Source organism: Orcinus orca, chromosome 4 (genome assembly GCF_937001465.1).
Source record: "Orcinus orca chromosome 4, mOrcOrc1.1, whole genome shotgun sequence".
Classification (NCBI taxonomy): Eukaryota; Metazoa; Chordata; class Mammalia; order Artiodactyla; family Delphinidae; genus Orcinus; species Orcinus orca.
In genome coordinates this window covers 89,884,056-89,905,717 of record NC_064562.1, presented here as the reverse complement: position 1 = coordinate 89,905,717, position 21,662 = coordinate 89,884,056, and the positions used below count along the sequence as shown (strand labels likewise).

The 21,662-nt window shown below is 39.1% G+C and overlaps 1 long non-coding RNA gene across 1 annotated transcript in view; it reads right to left on the bottom strand.

The window, feature by feature from the left end:
* Nucleotides 1-16,188, bottom strand: part of LOC125964345 (uncharacterized) — a 56,989-nt gene extending 40,801 nt beyond the window's left edge. The window contains exon 1 of the long non-coding RNA XR_007477301.1: nt 16,106-16,188. This is a non-coding gene — a long non-coding RNA (uncharacterized LOC125964345). The remainder of the gene's footprint in view (nt 1-16,105) is intronic.
* Nucleotides 16,189-21,662: the final 5,474 nt, after the last annotated feature.

Genomic DNA, 21,662 nt, shown 5'->3' with positions numbered 1-21,662 from the left:
TTAAAATTTTTGGCTGCACTGGGTCTTCGTTGCTGCGCGCAGGCCTTCTCTAGTTGCGGCGAGCGGGGCTACTCTTCATGGTGGCGTGCAGGCTTCTCACTGTGGTGGCTTCTGTTGTTGCGGAGCACCAGCTCCAGGCACGCGGGCTTCAGTAGTTGTGGCACGTGGGCTCAGTAGTTGCTCTGTAGCATGTGGGACCTTCCTGGACCAGGGCTCGAACCTGTGTCCCCTGCATTGGCAGGCAGATTCTCAACCACTGCACCACCAGGGAAGTCCCTACTTTTTTTTTTTGGCTGCACTGCATGGCACGTGGCATCTTAGTTCCCCGATCAGGAATTGAACCCGTGACCCCTATAGTGGAAGTGCAGAGTCTTAACCACTGGACCACCAGGGAAGTCCCCGTGATAAACTTTTGTTATCTTTCTTTTTATAAATAAATTTTAAAGCTTGTAAATTTTTTTTTTAATTTATTTTCAGCTGCATTGGGTCTTTGTTGCTGTGCGCAGGCTTTCTCTAGTTGCCGCGTGCCGGGGCTACTCTTCATTGCGATGTGCAGGCTTCTCATTGCGGTGGCTTCTCTTGTTGCAGAACACAGGCTCTAGGCATGCGGGCTTCAGTAGTTGTGGCACGTGGGCTCAGTAGTTGCAATGCACGGACTCTAGGGTGCACAAGCTTCAGTAGTTGTGGCTCACGGGCTCTAGAGCGCAGGCTCAGTAGTTGTGGTGCACAGGCTTAGTTGCTCTGTGGCATATGGGATCTTCCCCAACAGGGATTGAACTCATGTCGCCTGCATTGGCATGTGGATTCTTAACCACTGTGCCACCAGGGAAGTCCAAAGCTTGTAAATTTATTTACCTAATTTTATGTGCTTACATAGTGTTCTTCACCTTGCTTGATGCTTTCAATTTTAATTTCATCTGTCTAATATTAATGTTACCAGCCTGCTTTCTTTTTCCTTGCATTTGTTGTCTTTTTTTTTATTGAAGTCTAGTTGATTTTAAATGTTGTGCTAATTACTGCTGTACATCAAAGTGTACAGGTATACATATATATACATTTTTTAAAAAATTCTTTTCCATTATGGTTTATCATAGGATATTGAATATAGTTCTCTGTGATATATAGTAAGATCTTGTTGTTTATCCGTTCTGTATATACAAGCTTACTTTGGTTAACCCAACCTCCCACTCCATCCGTTCCCCCAGACCCCTACCCCTTGGCAACCACTAGTCTGTTCTCTATGTCCGTGATTCTGTTTCTGTTTCATAGATAGGTTCATCTGTGTCATATTTTAGATTCCACATATAAGTGATATCATATGGTATTCGTCTTTCTCCTTCTGACTTACTTCACTTAGTATGATATTGTCTAGTTGCATCCATGTTGCTGCAAATGGCATTATTTCATTCTTTTTTGTGGCTGAGTAGTATTCCATTGTATATATATAATACATCTTCTTTATCCATTCATTTAGGTTGTTTCCATGTCTTGGCTATTGTGAATAGTGTTGCTATGAACATAGGGGTACCTGTATCTTTTTGAATTACAGTTTTGTCTGCATGCGTATGTTTTTTTGATACCCTGTTAAGCATGTTCCTTATAGCTACCACATGGCTGAATTTTGCTTTTTCACCAAATCTGGCAGTTTCTGCTTTTTAATGGGTACATTGAGCTTATCACATCTAATGTTCTTATCTTACACGATATTGATCAATTTAGATTTTTGTTTGCTCTTTTCCTTTTTCTCTATATTTGCTCATTTCAACCAGTTAATATACTTTCCATGATCTAATTTGGCATATCTCCTGTATTTTTTCCCATTCTATCCCTTTCCCTATCCTCTATATCAGAATATATGTCTCTAGTATTATTTGAAAATAAGTTAACCCTGAGTTGCAGTATAAATCCCACTATAATGTTCTAATCCAGCCCTGCTGACCACCACCCCATCCCCAACTCCCCTCCATCCCACAGCTAAGACCTTTAGGACAGTTCTACTCACTTTCCTTTTCCACTATTCTCCACGTCCCCATGGATCATCTTGGACTCCTCCTCCACAGACCCCGATAGCCAGAAGACCTATTGCTTCCTGGCCTCAGTTTTTTAAAATCTTCTATTTAAATCAATTAATAAGTCCATCCTTACCTATTTCATGGAGTGGTTGGAAGCTAAAATGAGAAACCTTCTGTGAAAGCACTTTGTGAACCGTGAAATAATGTCCAAATACTAGGGAGGGAGGATGTGTAGGGAAGACTTGGCTGGTCTTGATCACAGTGGACAGTTGTGGACAAGGTGAGATTATAGTCTCTGTGCTTCTGTGCCAGGTAGAAAAAGTGCTCCAGCTCTATTACTCAGTACAAAATCACCACTATTTGAGATTGATCTCTCTCAGCCAAGGTATTTTATTACAGGGTACATGCATTTAATGGACACATTTTAAAAGATGATATCCTAAACGTCAGAATCTATTAACAACGTAGAAAGCTAAATATCTCACAGAAATGGGACTCTGAACAGTAAAGTTCTGATAGGATAGGACACTTTTGAAGTATGGAAAACTGCCTGGAAATAGCTCCATGAAATGTGTCTGAGTCCTCTCAGAGTTCCAGGCAGAAGACTGAGGGATCAGGCAGTACCTAAAAGAAGAGAAAGTTAAAAAAGAAGCCAGCACATTTTCACTTTTTCGTAGTGTTGCCTCCTGCCTGTGCTGGTTAAGAAGTTTGTGGTGTTACATGGACTCAAGCCAGGACATAACACTGTACCAGCGCTGTCATGCAGAAATATAATGAGAGCCACATGTATAATATTAAAATGTTCTAGTAGGCACATTTTTAAAAAGTAAAAATATGAAATTAATTTTAATAATATATTTTATTTAACCTAATATATCTACAATATTGTTATTTCAATATGCCATTAACATGAAATTATTAATGAGATATTTTCCTTTCTTGTTTTCTTACTAGGTCTTTGAAATCTAGTGTGTATTTTATACTTAGAGTATATCTTAATTTGGACTAGCCACAGTTCAAGAGCTCAATAGCCACATGTGGCACGTGGCTGCCTGATTGGACAGCACTGCTCTGCCGTGAGGATGGTAAATACAGCACAGTCTTGGACTCTCCCACACCTCACCCCAGGTGGAAGTCACCCATCAGCCACAGCATCCTTCCTTAATGAGCCCTGGTGTGGTTTCCTGATTCTTGTCACTAGAGAGAGCCTGACGGTCAGGCCCTCTATGAGAGTTGGCGCCTCAACAGAAGGCAAACTTCAGCAGAAGGTCATTTTCATGAGGGTGGGACTTTGGTCTGTTTTATTCACTGCTGTATCCTAACACCTAGAGCAGTGCCTGGAACGTAATGGGCATTCAATAGATACTTATTCAATAAGTTATATCTACTTGCCATCCTCGTTGTAGAGCTGGTGAACACAGCTCATTTCCAGTCATTATTACTATCTGAGAATAATTTTAAATTAAGCCTAAACTTTATAGAGAGAACATTTTCAAAACTTGTAAATTAAAAGAAAATTCTAAGTCAGTTTTAAAACTGAAAAGAGCCAATCCCTCTCTTGCGTCACTCACTGCGCTACTACTGAAAACAAATTTTAACCTTTACAGATTTACTAGAAGTAGACGTTACACTATGACATAAAAAAAAGGAAATCAGCCCATGGCTGTATTTATCATAATGCCTATAATCACGTTGTTTGCTGAATATGTGACTGCAGTACTATACAACAAAATCTAACACTTTGCAAAGTTTTCTAAACTTTCAGTCTATTTCTTTTTTTTTTTTTTTAACATCTTTATTGGAGTATAATTGCTTTACAATGGTATGTTAGTTTCAGCTTCACAACAAAATGAATCAGTTATATATATACATATATTCCCATATCTCTTCCCGCTTGCGTCTCCCTCCCTCCCACCCTCCCCATCCCACCCCTCCAGGCAGTCACAAAGCACCGAGCTGATCTCCCTGTGCTATGCGGCTGCTTCCCACTAGCTATCTACCTTACGTTTGGTAGTGTATATATGTCCATGCCTCTTTATCGCTTTGTCACCGTTTACCCTTCCCCCTCCCCATAGTCTCAAGTCCATTCTCTAGTAAGTCTGTGTCTTTATTCCTGTTTCACCCCTAGGTTTTTCATGACTTTTTTTTTTTTTTTTTAAATTCCATATATATGTGTTAGCATACGGTATTTGTCTCTCTCTTTCTGACTTACTTCACTCTGTATGACAGACCCTAGGTCTATCCACCTCATTACAAATAGCTCAATTTCGTCTCTTTTTATGGCTGAGTAATATTCCATTGTATATATGTGCCACATCTTCTTTATCCATTCATCCGATGGTGGACACTTAGGTTGTTTCCATCTCTGGGCTATTGTAAATAGAGCTGCAATGAACATTTTGGTACATGACTCTTTTTGAATTATGGTTTTCTCAGGGTATATGCCCAGTAGTGGGATTGCTGGGTCGTATGGTAGTTCTATTTGTAGCTTTTTAAGGAACCTCCATACTGTTCTCCACAGTGGCTGTATCAATTTACATTCCCACCAACAGTGTAAGAGGGTTCCCTTTTCTCCACACCCTCTCCAGCATTTATTGTTTCTAGATTTTTTGATGATGGCCATTCTGACTGGTGTGAGATGATATCTCATTGTAGTTTTGATTTGCATTTCTCTAATGATTAGTGATGTTGAGCATTCTTTCATGTGTTTGTTGGCACTCTGTATATCTTCTTTGGAGAAATGTCTATTTAGGTCTTCTGCCCATTTTTGGATTGGGTTGTTTGTTTTTCTGTTATTAAGCTGCATGATCTGCTTATAAATTTTGGAGATTAATCCTTTGTCAGTTGCTTCATTTGCAAATATTTTCTCCCATTCTGAGGGTTGTCTTTTGGTCTTCTTTATGGTTTCCTTTGCTGCGCAAAAGCTTTTAAGTTTCATTAGGTCCCATTTGTTTACTTTTGTTTTTATTTCCATTTCTCTAGGAGGTGGGTCAAAAAGGACCTTGCTGTGATTTATGTCATAGAGTGTTCTGCCTATGTTTTCCTCTAAGAGTTTGATAGTTTCTGGCCTTACATTTAGGTCTTTAATCCATTTTGAGCTTATTTTTGTGTATGGTGTTAGGGAGTGATCTAATCTCATACTTTTACATGTACCTGTCCAGTTTTCCCAGCACCACTTATTGAATAGGCTGTCCTTTCTCCACTGTACATTTCTGCCTCCTTTGTCAAAGATAAGGTGACCATATGTGCGTGGGTTTATCTCTGGGCTTTCTATCCTGTTCCATTGATCTATCTTTCTGTTTTTGTGCCAGTACCATACCGTCTTGATAACTGTAGCTTTGTAGTATAGTCTGAAGTCAGGGAGCCTGATTCCTCCAGTTCCTTCTTTCGTTCTCAAGATTGCTTTGGCTATTCGGGGTCTTTTGTGTTTCCATACAAATTGCAAAATTTTTTGTTCCAGTTCTGTGAAAAATGCCAGTGGTAGTTTGATAGGGATTGCATTGAATCTATAGATTGCTTTGGGTAGTAGAGTCATTTTCACAATGTTGATTCTTCCAATCCAAGAACATGGTATATCTCTCCATCTATTTGTATCATCTTTAATTTCTTTCATCAGTGTCTTATAATTTTCTGCATACAGATCTTTTGTCTCCTTAGGTAGGTTTATTCCTAGATATTTTCTTTTTGTTGCAATGGTAAATGGGAGTGTTTTCTTGATTTCACTTTCAGATTTTTCATCATTAGTATATAGGAATGCCAGAGATTTCTGTGCATTAATTTTGTATCCTGCCACTTTACCAAATTCATTGATTAGCTCTAGTAGTTTTCTGGTAGCATCTTTAGGGTTCTCTATGTATAGGATCATGTCATCTGCAAACAGTGACAGCTTTACTTCTTCTTTTCCGATTTGGATTCCTTTTATTTCCTTTTCTTCTCTGATTGCTGTGGCTAAAACTTCCAAAACTATGTTGAATAAGAGTGGTGAGAGTGGGCAACCTTGTCTTGTTCCTGATCTTAGTGGAAATGCTTTCAGTTTTTCACCATTGAGGATGATGTTTGCTGTGGGCTTGTCATATATGGCCTTTATTATGTTGAGGAAAGTTCCCTCTATGCCTACTTTCTGCAGGGTTTTTATCATAAATGGGTGTTGAATTTTGTCAAAAGCTTTCTCTGCATCTATTGAGATGATCATATGGTTTTTCTCCTTCAGTTTGTTAATACGGTTTATCACATTGATAGATTTGCGTATATTGAAGAATCCTTGCATTCCTGGAATAAACCCCACTTGATCATGGTGTATGATCCTTTTAATGTGCTGTTGGATTCTGTTTGCTAGTATTTTGTTGAGGATTTTTGCATCTATGTTCATCAGTGATATTGGCCTGTAGTTTTCTTTCTTTGTGACATCCTTGTCTGGTTTTGGTATCAAGGTGATGGTGGCCTCATAGAAGGAATTTGGGAGTGTTCCTCCCTCTGCTATATTTTGGAAGAGTTTGAGAAGGATAGGTGTTAGCTCTTCTCTAAATGTTTGATAGAATTAGCCTGTGAAGCCATCTGGTCCTGGGCTTTTCTTTGTTGGAAGATTTTTAATCACAGTTTCAATTTCAGTGCTTGTGATTGGTCTGTTCATATTTTCTATTTCTTCCTGATTCAGTCTTGGCAGGTTGTGCATTTCTAAGAATTTGTCCATTTCTTCCAGATTGTCAATTTTATTGGCATAGAGTTGCTTGTAGTAATCTCTCATGATCTCTTTTATTTCTGCAGTGTCAGTTGTTACCTCTCCTTTTTCATTTCTAATTCTATTGATTTGAGTCTTCTCCCTTTTTTTCTTGATCAGTCTGGCTAGTGGTTTATCTATTTTGTTTATCTTCTCAAAGAACCAGCTTTTAGTTTTACTGATCTTTGCTATTGTTTCCTTCATTTCTTTTTCATTTATTTCTGATCTGATTTTTATGATTTCTTTCCTTCTGCTAGCTTTGGGGTTTTTTTGTTCTTCTTTCTCTAATTGCTTGAGGTGCAAGGTTAGGTTGTTTATTCGAGATGTTTCCTGCTTCTTAAGGTGGGCTTGTATTGCTATAAACTTCCCCCTTAGAACTGCTTTTGCTGCATCCCACAGGTTTTGGGTCGTTGTGTCTCCATTGTCATTTGTTTCTAGGTATATTTTGATTTCCTCTTTGATTTCTTCAGTGATCACTTCATTATTAAGTAGTGTATTGTTTAGCCTCCATGTGTTTGTATTTTTTACAGATCTTTTCCTGTAATTGATACCTAGTCTCATGGCGTTGTGGTCAGAAAAGATACTTGATACAATTTCAATTTTCTTAAATTTACCAAGGCTTGATTTGTGACCCAAGATATGATCTATCCTGGAGAATGTTCCATGAGCACTTGAGAAAAATGTGTATTCTGTTGTTTTTGGATGGAGTGTCCTATAAATATCAATTAACTCCATCTCGTTTAATGTATCATTTAAAGCTTGTGTTTCCCTATTTATTTTCATTTTGGATGATCTGTCCATTGGTGAAAGTGGGGTGTTAAAGTCCCCTACTATGAATGTGTTACTGTCGATTTCCCCTTTTATGGTTGTCAGTATTTGCCTTATGTATTGAGGTGCACCTATGTTGGGTGCATAAATATTTACAATTGTTATATCTTCCTCTTGGATCGATCCCTTGATCATTATGTAGTGTCCTTCTTTGTCTCTTCTAATAGTCTTTGTTTTAAAGTCTATTTTGTCTGATATGAGAATTGCTACTCCAGCTTTCTTTTGGTTTCCATTTTCATGAAATACCTTTTTCCATCCCCTTACTTTCAGTCTGTATGTGTCTCTAGGTCTGAAGTGGGTCTCTTGTAGACAGCAAATATATGGGTCTTGTTTTTGTATCCATTCAGCCAATCTGTGTCTTTTGGTGGGAGCATTTAGTCCATTTACATTTAAGGTAATTATCGATATGTGTGTTCCTATTCCCATTTTCTTAATTGTTTTGGGTTCGTTATTGTAGGTCCTTTCCTTCTTTTGTGTTTCTTGCCTAGAGAAGTTCCTTTAGCAGTTGTTGTAGAGCTGGTTTGGTGGTGCTGAAGTCTCTCAGCTTTTGCTTGTCTGTAAAGGTTTTAATTTCTCCATCAAATCTGAATGAGATCCTTGCTGGGTAGAGTAATCTTGGTTGCAGGTTTTTCTCCTTCAACACTTTCAATATGTCCTGCCACTCCCTTCTGGCTTGCAGAGTTTCTGCTGAAAGATCAGCTGTTAACCTTATGGGGATTCCCTTGTGTGTTATTTGTTGTTTTTCCCTTGCTGCTTTTAATATGTTTTCTTTGTATTTAATTTTTGACAGTTTGATTAATATGTGTCTTGGCATATTTCTCCTTGGATTTATCCTGTATGGGACTCTCTGTGCTTCCTGGACTTGATTAACTATTTCCTTTCCCATATTAGGGAAGTTTTCAACTATAATCTCTTCAAATATTTTCTCAGTCCCTTTCTTTTTCTCTTCTTCTTCTGGAACCCCTATAATTCGAATGTTGGTGCGTTTAATGTTGTCCCAGAGGTCTCTGAGACTGTCCTCAGTTCTTTTCATTCTTTTTTCTTTATTCTGCTCTGCAGTAGTTATTTCCACTATTTTATCTTCCAGGTCACTTATCCGTTCTTCTGCCTCAGTTATTCTGCTATTGATCCCATCTAGAGTACTTTTAATTTCATTTATTGTGTTGTTCATCGTTGCTTGTTTCATCTTTAGTTCTTCTAGGTCCTTGTTAACTGATTCTTGCAATTTGTCCATTCTATTGTCCATTCTATCTCCAAGATTTTGGATCAACCTTACTATCATTATTCTGAATTCTTTTTCAGGTAGACTGCCTATTTCCTCTTCATTTGTTAGGTCTGGTGGGTTTTTATCTTGCTCCTTCATCTGCTGTGTGTTTTTCTGTCTTTTCATTTTGCTTATCTTACTGTGTTTGTGGTCTCCTTTTTTGCAGGCTGAAGGTTCGTAGTTCCTGTTGTTTTTTGTGTCTGTCCCCAGTGGCTAAGGTTGGTTCAGTGGGTTGTGTCGGCTTCCTGGTGGAGGGTACTAGTGCCTGTGTTCTGGTGGATGAGGCTGGATCTTGTCTTTCTGGTGGGCAGGTCCACGTCTGGTGGTGTGTTTTGGGGTGTCTGTAGACTTATTATGATTTTGGGCAGCCTCTCTGCTAATGGGTGGGGTTGTGTTCCTGTCCTGCTAGTTGTTTGGCATAGGATGTCCAGCTCTGTAGCTTGCTGGTCGTTGAGTGAAGCTGGGTGCTGGCCTTGAGATGGAGATCTCTCGGAGATTTTTGCTGTTTGATATTATGTGCAGCTGGGAGGCCTCTTGTGGACCAGTGTCCTGAAGTTGGCTCTCCCACCTCAGAGGCACAGCACTGACTCCTGGCTGCAGCACCAAGAGCCTTTCATCCACAGGGCTCCTTAATTTGGGATGATTCCTTGTCTATTCAGGTATTCCACAGATGCAGGGTATATCAAGTTGATTGTGGAGCTTTAATCCGCTGCTTCTGAGGCTGCTGGGAGAGATTTCCCTTTCTCTTCTTTGTTCTCACAGTTCCCAGGGGCTCAGCTTTGGATTTGGCCCCGCCTGTGCGTGTAGGTCGCCGGAGGGCGTCTGTTCTTTGCTCAGACAGGATGGGGTTAAAGGAGCCGCTGATTCGGAGGCTCTGGCTCACCCAGGTCAGTCTATTTCTTAACAAATTCTTTGAAGAAGCACAGGATCAAATGAACAGGTGCATTCAGAGCAATTGGTCACAACACTTGAGTCAAGTCACTGCCTTTTAGAGTTTTAAAAAACATCCTAATAGATGTTATGATATTATGATAGAGTTTTAAAAAACATCCTAATAGATAATATGATCATTATCATGGTTATTATCATAACTATTCTTTGTTGAGTGCTTATTACATTCTAAGGATGATGCTAAGGGTTTCATGCACATTATCTCATTAAAGCCTTAAAATAATGCTAATAGTCACTTACTTAAAGTCATCTAGCTAATACATGAAATAGCCAGGATGAAAATCCTGCTCTGCCTGACTCTCAAGTCTAGAATCTTGTCCACTCAGTTTGTCCACCCTCCCCATTTTTGTAGTGAGAATACTTAAGTCCCCCCAAATCATGTGATTTGTCCAAGATTATACAGCTATTAAGCTGCAGAGTCAGAACTAAAATCTACATCTCCTACTCTCAGGACCAGATTCTTTTCTCCACACAACGCAGTTTGTTCATAAGCGAAGCATGCGATAATAATTTATTCAAAACATATATTTAAGATAATTTAAATTAGAATTTGACCTTCACATAGAGAAAACTAGTGATTACTGATTTTTAGTCTATTTTGCCACTAACAGCAAAGTATTGTTTTGGGCAGCCAGGATGGGGATTTGGGGAAGCAGAATCAAGGCAGTCAGTAGGGTACATAATCATTGATCCTGGTCCCAAACTAAGTGAATGAAGTGAACCATTACCTGTGACAGTGGTCAGAGAGTAAATGTTACTAGTAGAGGGACTCCACAGAAATCCTTGGTTGGAGCTAAGAAGCATGAAATGTGATTTAAAGGGGAGAGAGCTGTCCTGGGTTGCTCACAGAGTGGAAACTGTCTCTCCAGATCCCTCCTGAGGGCTCTTCCCACACCTTCTGCCCACGTCTTTGAATCTCCAGCATGGGCTGGGTGATTCCTGGATGGCTGTGGGCCAGAGGCCGGGGGAGTGTCCCAGCCCTGGGTGTTTTCAGGGCTGCCCTGAATGTTCAGCTCTGGAAAGCAGCAGGTGCCTTGTCAATCTCCATAAGCCCCAGGAGAACTTAGAACAATGGGCTTCTCAGTCCTGGCAGTCCCGCTGCTCTCCTCAAGGCCACCTCTTTTCCATTTAAGTCCCTTTTTATTGAAGCCAGTTGAATGCTGTCTTATCCTCATTAAGGGGGCTTGGGCTTCTCCCGGCTACAGTTAGATTTTTATGCCACCTGGGCATAGAAGCTCACTTCATTTCCAGTGTCCCACCATTCTGGTAAATTTTTCACTTTGAAGTTCACAATTAATTTTTGTTCAGCAAACTATTAGATGAAAGGAAAACTACACTGGCACACAACAGTAAAAATACTAGCTGAGTTATTCAGAAAGTCCAGTGCAAGAGACATGGTGACTAATAATCAACTGTGGGAAGTAACTGTCTCAGCTCAAACACCTGAAATTGTTCCTATAACTCCCCTTGCTGGCCAATGTGAAGAGTGACACAAGAAAGAAAATTGTACACTTCCTGTTCTCCAGGATATTTCTTCCTTTTACCATGTATCCAAATACCTCAAGGTTAGAAAAGACAAAATGGTTAGGAAAAAAAAAATGGTAAGAAAAAAATCTAGTATGAGGGAAACTAAAATGAACAGCTTTGTTTGCTATGTTTTTGAGGGGTCAGCTATTCAAGTGGGAAATGCAATAGTGTAATCACTTTGATGGAGAAGGAAGTGTCTTCCTGGGTATGAAAACTACATGCCATTCACCCTCACTTACCTCATAAGAAAGAACATAAGTTACATGGGCAAGATTTATATCCATAGCACCAGGGATTCTAGCTATTTCAAAGCCATGACATCAGCTAATCTAAGGGTAGTGGGTGAAAATGAATTATATTTATTGAATCTGGCACTAATCATGAGGAATTGCAAACACAAGAGTACCATCAATTCAGTTATCTCAGTGAAATGACATTTTTAATTCAGAAAGAAAATTCCTGTAACATATACATATTGAGAAATTAAATACTGGCACTACACTCAATTTATTTAATCTTAGGGAAAGGCGAAATGGGGAATGTAGTCCACCAAGTACACAGATTTCTGACAGTTATACTCTTTAGAATGTTTTGGAAGATATAAGCAGGTATCAGCTATAAAAACTCTTTGTCACTTAAAATTAAAGTACTAGTTCCTATGCCCCTGAGTCTTGTCTTATAATAGCAGATTTGTTCTTTCTTGAGGTTCTGCCAGTTAACAGTCCCATCTCTAAGGCAGCTTCTGGTCTTACCCCATAAACAAATTCTGTATAATCCAGAAAGGGTTTTCCTCCTGGTGGTTAAATTACTCTAAGAAAATAAGCTTATTTGAATGCCATTTAGAGATTTTACATTAACTTTCTGAAGTTCTCCCATGTTACTTAATACTTTTATGTTCTTCTAATAATTTGCAAAATGATATCCTCATGGCAATTATATTCACTATTGCTGATCAGGAGTGATTGTATATACTATAGGATATCAATGATTATTCATTGGTGATATGGATCAAAATGATCAAATATCAGATCATTCCCCCTAAAATGTTAAAAATCTGCCTATCCCTGCTTCAACTCATTTATCCTGTGTGGTTAATAATGCTGTTAAGCTCTTCCAATGACACCGGGCATTGCAATCTTTAAGATATGATGTCTAAAACAAGGACAACAATATAGTATTTAATGGTCAGATGAAGCTGGAGTACCATATAAGATTGAGGGACCTGGATCTGTCACATTCTAAAAGTGGCACTTTCAAATGGGAGGACCAAATTGCAAAGGTGAGACCAGGATACAGCAAGAGGACTCAAAGCATGTGATACCAGGAAAACATGACTCCTACACCTTCTCCTTACTTATCACCTTCTGTTTTCACCTCTCTCCCCTTACCGTTTGGGTTCCATGGCCCATTACTGCAGCTACTTTCTTATAAATAGCTTTGTCATCCTATCTCCATTTAGTTCTTCCATCACAACTGCCAGGCAAAAGACTGACTCTGGATCAAATCACCTCTTCCCTTCTCTGCTGAGCTCCCCAGGCTGCTCAGCTTGCAGGAGAAATCATACAACTGCATGGATTGATTCCACCAAGACTAATGGTCTTCAACCTCAGTTGGTCTTCAACCTCAGCCTGGTAGTCATTTCGTATTTTCCTAGGTCGCTCTCTCTGTCTGCCATGCTTCACAGGATTCAGCTTCTCTTCACTTTCCTCAAACCTCTGACATCAGCACGAAATCTGCCTTCTTACCCAACAGAGAAAATGGTGCTATTCAGAGAGGAGCTCTTTCACTTTCCTACCTCGAGGGGTGTGGTGGTAAATTACTGATAACTGACAGTCTTCAGGGTGGGATGTGGGGGAGTTCTGATCTGCTGTGTCTGCCAATTTCCATGGTGTAAATATTCCCATTGTGGCTGAATTCAAGCTATTAACATAAGTTAACCGGATCTCAAAATTCCTGAAAGTTTAACAATTGGCTCCGGTGAGCTAGTAGGAGCTGGCAGCAGCACACACTGCGTGAAACCCAGAAACAAATGCATCCAAAACATCCTCTCCTTCCCTCTCAGTTACAATGAAAGAGACATCTCTCCTGTTTTCCTTATCTATCCAAAGTGAATGCCTCCTGCCTTCTGCAATATTTTGTTCTATCAGTTAAAACCCTTCTCTTGCATCTTGAAATTCTTTTTTTTTTTTTTTGGCTGCACCACGAGGCATGCGAGATCTTAGTTCCCTGCCAAGGGATTGAAGCACCAGGACCACCAGGGAAGTCCCTCTTGCATCCTCAACTTTCCCCTCTTTATTGGCTAATTCCTTTTATCTTTTAAATTTAGCTAACTCCCTCCCACTCTTTTTGTTTAGTTTGTTTGAAGAAAACTTCATTTGATCTCACATTTCTCTTCAGCTATGTCACAGACCCATTTCTTCAAAGGATTGTTTCCACTGCCTTATCTTCAGATCACTCATTTACCTACTAAAATCTGGTTTTCCACTGAAATCCCAAAATTACCAACAACTTCCTTGTTACTAAATTCGATAGAGAATTCTTGGTCCTTCTCTTACTGACTTCTTTTTAGCATTTGACACATTTGACCACTTCTTCTTTTCTTTGGCTTCTGTGACACAATGAGCCTCTGATTCTCCTCCTTCCTCTTGGCTTCTGGCTCCTTAGTAGGCTCCTCCCTTTGGTTCGTTTCTTACTTGTTGGTGTTCCTCATGATTCTATCCTGAGATCCCTTCTCTTCTTATTATACTTTCCCTGGAACTCATCTCTTTCCATGGCTTCAATTACCATCTCTAGACTCACTGGTCCATGGCTCCAGGCCAGTCTTCTGAGCTTTAGACATGTACCACCCACTGCCCACTATGCATATTCATGTGGATATCTTTAGAGGCACCTCAAGCCTAATATTTCTAAAACTGAAATCTCCCCTTCTGTGCTCTCAGTTCAGTGAATGGTCCTGAGTTGCCTATGCCAGAAACAGAATAATCCTTGCCTCCTTCTCTCTAATATCGCATTCCAATGAATCACAAAGTCCTGCTGATTCACTTCCAAAATCTCTCTTCCTTCTACCCATCATCCTCCCTGCCACCACACTGGTTCAGTCACACTATCTCTCACCAAGATTTCCCTCCTAACTAGTCTCCCTGCTTCCAGGCTTGCTCACCCTAGTCTATTCTCCATTCTGCAGTAATCTCTCAAAAACTCAAATCAGGTCATGTCACTTGCCTCCTTAAAACCTTTTGATGGTTCTCCATTGTTTTGGGGATAGAGTTCAAACTCCCTGATGTGACCTATGAGCCCCTGTGTGGTCTGACCCCCATCTGGGGTCTCTCTCTGCTTCCCACCCTGTTCCCATTGATCTAATTTTTTTTTTTTCAGATTCCTAACTATGCCATGTGCTGATTCATCTCTGATCCTTTGAATATACTGCTTATTTTGCCAGGAACACCATAATTTACTTCCTGCTGCCTCCCATCCCTCTTCCTCTAACTAACTCTTACTCATTCTTAGAACTTACTTCCTGCATAAATGCCACTAACCTGTCTTCCTTCTCTTTTCCCACTATTGCATTTAACAAAATGTACTACAATGATTGTTTTACTTGTCTATCTCCCTCATAGATACTAATCTCCATGAGGGCAGGAACCGTGTCTCTTCCCTTCACCACCCCATTGATTTTAATTATGAAACCCCATATCCAGTAGCAGTCAGTCCCATCCACTCCCCATGCCCAGTCCCTGGCAAACACTAATCTACTTTCTGTCTGTATGAAATTCATCTCCCTCAGCAAGTTCGAAGTGAGAAATGTTGAGCCTGGACCTAACTACAAACTTTTAGAATAAGAATATTGTTAGTGACTTACGGCAAATGATTAAACCCTCCTGTGTCTTATCTTCCTTAACTTTGAAAGGATGCCTATTCATTCAAGGATGCAGGCCATAAGAGGACCTGTAGGTTTTTTGTTTTTTTTGTTTTTTTTGCGGTACGTGGGCCTCTTACTGTTGTGGCCTCTCCCGTTGCGGAGCAACAGGCTCTGGACGCGCAGGCTCAGTGGCCATGGCTCACGGGCGCAGCCGCTCTGCAGCATGTGGGATCTTCCCGGACCGGGGCACGAACCCGTGTGCCCTGCATCGGCAGGCGGACTCTCAACCACTGCGCCACCAGGGAAGCCCTAGGACCTGTAGTTTTTAATAAGGCATTCATCGCTCAATTTCTCGTCTATTTTCTTGGTCAGTTTATAGAATTTCCAATTCCACGAGTGTTGATTTCACAAGTGTTGCCCGAAGCAAAACCTCTCATTACGTTTCAAAAACCTCCTGTTTTGCTATGGCTGGCTCCTCAGGTCCCTGCCTTCTGCCTAGGATCCTCTCTGTTCTCTAGACATGAATTTCTTCCACTCTGATCTCAAGGAACTTAGATCCCTGCAAGTTTACCGTTTAAAAACTTGTCTTACATTAAATATTTTATTGTTCCCATCCAAAGCCTATTTATAATTAAGACTTTTTTTAGACTTTCAGTTTTTGTTTTCAGAAATATGTAATGAAAAAAGCAGTGAAAATACAATAGACATTATTGTAAGGGCCAAATACATCCACCATTTCCAAGAACTCCATGGCTGCTTTGTGAATTGTAATTGGAGAAATAGGCAGATTAATTAACCTTTTCCTCCAATATCATAGGTAATGTTAATTGAAGACTATGAAGTACCAGGTACAATGCTAAAACCGTTATTTACATTAGTCTTGAACTCAGGACAACCTTGAACTTGCTGCAACTCAGGGCAGCAAGGTAGGCAATATTGCTACCTACCTTTTACAGATGAGGAAACTGAAGCTGAGAGATTAAATGACTTGCCCAAGTTTACACAGCTAGTAACTAAAGGTGGAACCTTGGTCAATTTCTGACGACAGAATCCAGAATCCATTATGTTCTTTCTGGAGAAAAAAAAATTAATGGAAAGTTAAATGGTAGCTTAATCTCAAGCTGTCTACCCTGAAAAATAGAATTAAATTCTGCTTTAAATATTTATGGCATCCAATTTGAATATGTATTTGATAATAGAAAGATATAAATATTTACGTAGGTGAATACATGGGCACCTTGAGAAACACTCGTATTTCATAACCACAAATTTCATTGCTTCTTCTGATTGTTAATATGCTATCACAGGATAGGACTGAACTGGGGAAGTTCAACAGTGAAAAATGTCTGCTATTAAGCTGATTGAAATCCCTCTCATTTCCTTCCCATAATGCTAGATGCACATAGCTAAACTGAGTCATTTTCATTTTCGTAATAATTTCAATTAGTGGCATTTAGATCTCTGGCACATAGCAGGCTCACTAAATATCTATTGAATAGATTAATGGGTTTGCCCCTTTTCACAACTCTATCACACTTAATTCCTAAAGTCGGGACCTGCAAAAAGAGAAGTTTGAGATAAAAGAGTACTAAGGATTGCAATTCTAGGAGTCTGTACATACCATTCAGTCCTAAAATATATACCACACTTGCTCCCTAAGTGCTTCATTTACTTTAGTCTTGTTTCCTGAACCAGATTTCAAACAAGGACTGTCATTTATATAAACCCCATGGAACCTAGTACAGTGCTGGTCTTATAGTAGATAATCTATCAAAATGCTCATCATGTTCTCTTAATGGTATAGGTTTAATAAATATTTGTTAATATGGTTATGAAAATTATTATCAAGTTGATAAATTTCATTGGAACCACCAACAGCCTGTTTCCTTCTAATTTTCATAAATTGAACTTTAATTTTCCCCCAAGTTAACACCAGTGTAGTAAATAATTTACAACTTAAAATTTTAAGCCAGGTAAATATATACAATGTAATAAATAGCATTATAAAGAATTACTCTGATGTCACCTTTATGTTTATGAGTCATATAAAATTAATTTGTTTGCATGGTCTATGTGGTTGGTTTTTTTTTTTCTATGTGGGTTTGATCTCAGCCATGCACTAGCATTTTTTTCTCATACAACTTTTTGATTAAGATATAATTCAAATGCTTAAAATTCAACCTTTCAAAGTATACAAGTTGTGCAACCATCACCACTAATTCCAGAACATTTTGATCACCCCAAAAAGAAACCCCATATCCGGTAGCAGTCACTCTTCATTCTTCCTTCCCCCCAACTCCTGGCGACCAGCAATCTATTTTTTGTTTCTATGGATTTTCCCATTCTGGACAATTAATATAAATGGAATCATACAATTGGTGGCCTTTTCTATGGCGGCCTCTCTTGTTGTGGAGCACAGGCTCCAGACGCGCAGGCTCAGTAGTTGTGGCTCACGGACCTAGTTGCTCCGCGGCATGTGAGATCCTCCCAGACCAGGGCTCGAACCCGTGTCCCCCGCATTAGCAGGCAGATTCTCAACCACTGTGCCACCAGGGAAGCCCTGGACACCTTTTTCTCATTTCTCTTGCACATATATCTAAGAATGGCATTGCCGAGTAAAATGATGATTTTACGTTTTCGTTTTTGAGAGAACTACCAATCTGTTTTCCAAAGTAATCGCACCATTTTCATTTCCACCAGCAATGTATAAAAAGCGTTCCAATTTCTCTGTCCTCACCAACACTTGTTATTTTCCTCTATTATTATTATTTTTATAATCATCCTAGTCGGTGTGACGTGGTATCTCATTGTGGTTTTGATTTGCATTTCCGTAATGACTAATGATGTTGAGTATCTTTTCATGTGCTTATTGGCTATTTGTGTATTTTCTTTGGAAACATGGCTATTCAGATCCTTCGCCTGTTTTTTGATAGGGATATTTGTCTTTTTTATTGTCAGTTACAAGAGTTCTTTATAATTTCTGGATACAAGTCTCTTATCAAATATATTTGAAAATATTTTCTCCCATTCTGTGGGTGTTTTCATTTCCTTGATAGTGTCCTTTACATCGTTAAAGTTTTTCCTCTTGATAATATATATTTAAACATTTGATGAAGTCCAATTTATCCATCTTTTTGTATATTGTACATGTACTAAATTAAAACTTTTTCATGTGTAATCATATACATTATCCACCATCATTTATACAGAAGCAATACAAAAGATTATAGATTTAAGTAGTGGAAAATAACAATTTCCAAGTAATCAAGCATATTAAATAAGAACTCACAGTAAATACAGTTTATCTTAACAAAAATTAATCAGAAATTTTCCTGTCTTGAGGATAGTAAGTAAAAATATAATAACATACATTTCCTTTGTATGTTGCATTAAACTCAGTGACTTTTTCATAGCATTTGCTTAATCTTTATCTGTAGATAGTCCTTCTGTAATATTTTTAGCAGGTAAGATGAATTTTGATAAACCCATTATATATCTTTCTTTTATTTTCAGAAATATAGTCAATTTTAAGTTGTCCTGTTCAAATAAAGTAGAAAGAAGTAATAGGCAAGATTAGAGCTATTTCCTTATTCAGTAGTTGATGTTGGAAATTTTATTCAAGGCAACATAATGTCAAGGTAGTTACTTATCAGACCTACTTAGTACCTTTCTTGAGCAGATATTTCAATTTGAAAGCATTTTAACAACTATATAAACTGTGTGCCCAGAGAAATAGGACAGCAGCAGAATTCAAGAAGAGAACAAAGAAACAAAGATCAAGCAGGTTTGCCAAATAGTAGGTCCCTGTGTTTGAAACAACTGGAGAACTTTGTAGCAATTCCATTTTAGAAGTTTTCTGTAAACTAGAGTTTAACATCCAAAGCACAAAGCTCAATTTGGAGATGAAGACACTGTTAAATTATTGGGTTAAATGGATCGCAGTTACAGAATCCTCCATAACCAGCATTGCTTACTTTCCAGTATCATAATTTATTCTAATCCTCTATTAAATTCAAGTTTCTGAGAAAAAAATTGAAAGTGATAAAAACATATTCTCCTAAAGAAGACTTTGCTTTAAAAAAACAATTAACAGAAATTAGAATGAAGAGGTTTTACATGGATATTGAAGCAGAAGCTATTTTTAGTTTTCAATAAAATTAGGAAGATTGGCTGTGGGGCATTGGTGGTTCCTGAAATATAATTTACTTCATGTTGTCAAATGCCCTTTCAGATTGTACCTTTCATTCACAAAAGAAAATCTCTTTCAGCAACTAGAGGTGAGAACAGTTTGACATGGCACATATACAAAATCATGTGGCATCGTGGTTGTTCTTTGGGGACAGTGGTGCCCAATCCTTTCTCACTCTCATTTTAGTTGAATATTAAAAAATGTTTTGTCATCAGGAGGTTTGTCCACTTAAGATTCTTAACAGCCAGTTGACATGGCTATGAAAGCAAGCCTGCCTTGCCAGGGAATGATCACTCTGGGTTTTCCTACATTTTGAAAGTTGGTGAGTGTGTCTTTCCTTGGATTCTCTGAAATTCTTTTTGGTGACACTCGCTTGTTTGTGACCTGGGAACATACAATGGCTGCTTTTCAAATTGGGGTACCAATGTAAGCTTTGTGATGGCAGAGACTGTCTTATAACTTCTATAGCCCCAATGTCTAAAATAGTCTGGTGAGGTGTTTATAAATAATTATTGAATAAAAGAGAAGAGGAAGAAGGAAGAGAAGGAAGAGAAAGAGAAAGGGGGAGAGAGATGGGGGGAAGAAAGAGAAAGGGAGAAGAGAAAGTGGGAAGGTAAAGGGGAAAGAAAAAAAGGAGCAGAGTAGAAGAAGTAGTAGGGGGAAGGTGTATACATTGATACTGCATCACTAGGATTATATGGTGGTGGGGAGGAGATATGCAAAATTAAAGGACAAGTATAGGACTATTTGGGGAGGATCAACTTTACCCAGAAAACGGAAGTGGGAAGCAGAATATTATATTAAAATAAACATAAATATGTGATAGAGGAAGATGCAAAACTTGTTATTAGATAAGAAACTTATTCCCTGCCTCCACAGACTCATAGAATCTCAAATTGGGAAGAAATCAGAGAAGTTGCTTTGTCACAGCAGCCATATCAGAAGCTTTAAAACGGGTTGGCAAACTTTTTCTGCAAAGGGCCAGATAGTAAATATTTTAGGCTGTAAAGGGCAGAGCCTCTATCACAACTGCTCCATTATGCCACTGTAGCATAAAAGCACCACACACAATATGTAAAAAAATGTGTATGGCTGTGTGTCAATAAACCTTTACTGACAGAAACAGGTGGTGGGACATATTTGGCCTGCGGGCTGTGGTTTGCAGACCCTACTTTCATATTTCCCACAATATCCAGACAATGCTTATAACCACTGTTAACATCTGCAGTAACAGGGAACACACTACTTTTCAAGGAAAACTATTCCATTTTTATATAGCTGTCATTATAGAAAGGCATTTTTATATTGAGTCAAAATACACTTTGGTGTTGTTATGGACTGAAAGTTTGTGTCCTCCCAAAATTTTGTATGTTGAAATCTAATCCCCAAAGTAATAGTATTTGTAGAAGGGACCTTTAAGGAGATACCTAGGTCATCAGAGTGGAGCCCTCATGAATGTAATTAAGTGCCTGTATAAGAAGAGGCCAAAGAACTAGGTCACCTGGGTGTTTTCCTCTACCATGTGAGGGTATAACAAGAAGTCAGCAGTCTGCAACCTAGATGAGGGCTGTCACTAGAACCTGACCATGCTGGCACCCTGATCTCAGACTTGCAGCCTGCAGACTGTGAGAAAGAAATTTCTGTTTATAAGCCATCCAGGCTATGGTACTTTGTTATAGCACCTGAACTAAGACAGGTACTATCTTAATGTTTATTTGTTTATTTTTGTTGTTGCTGTTTAAGGTGGTGTAATACAATGATTTAGACCAGGATGTTTTGTTTTTTTAGACAGCTTCTGCTTCTACTCAAGATGGAGTAACAATGACTTGATTTACTCTCCCACCTGAAACAATCAAAACTGAACAAAACATAGGAAATAACAGAATTCAAGATATTGACACTAGGCAAACAAGGACAATGATCCCTGAGAGATGGGAAACAAATGAGGTAAGGCCACAATTGCCTGCAGCTTACTGCCTAGAGAAAATTTCCAGGCCTCAGAGAGTTGGGAACCCAAGTGGAACCCAGCAGTATTTCCCCAACTCTCCCTTGGAGTTGCTGGTCCAAGGGAGCCAAGGTCAACAGAATTCACGGAGCGGATTCCACGATCAGAGAGAGCAGCACAGAGAGACACCTCTGGAGATGTGCAGAGGGTCCCCTTTAGTTTTTGGCTGAGTGCCGATCTGTGAATGTGTGTGAGGAAATTACCCAGGGTCAGGAAAAGAACCACCTGAAAGGATTAGAGGGAAGAGTGACCAGTTCTTGGAGCTCACGAAAGGCCAGAAATAGTCCCTGTTCCTAACAGACAGACTGGA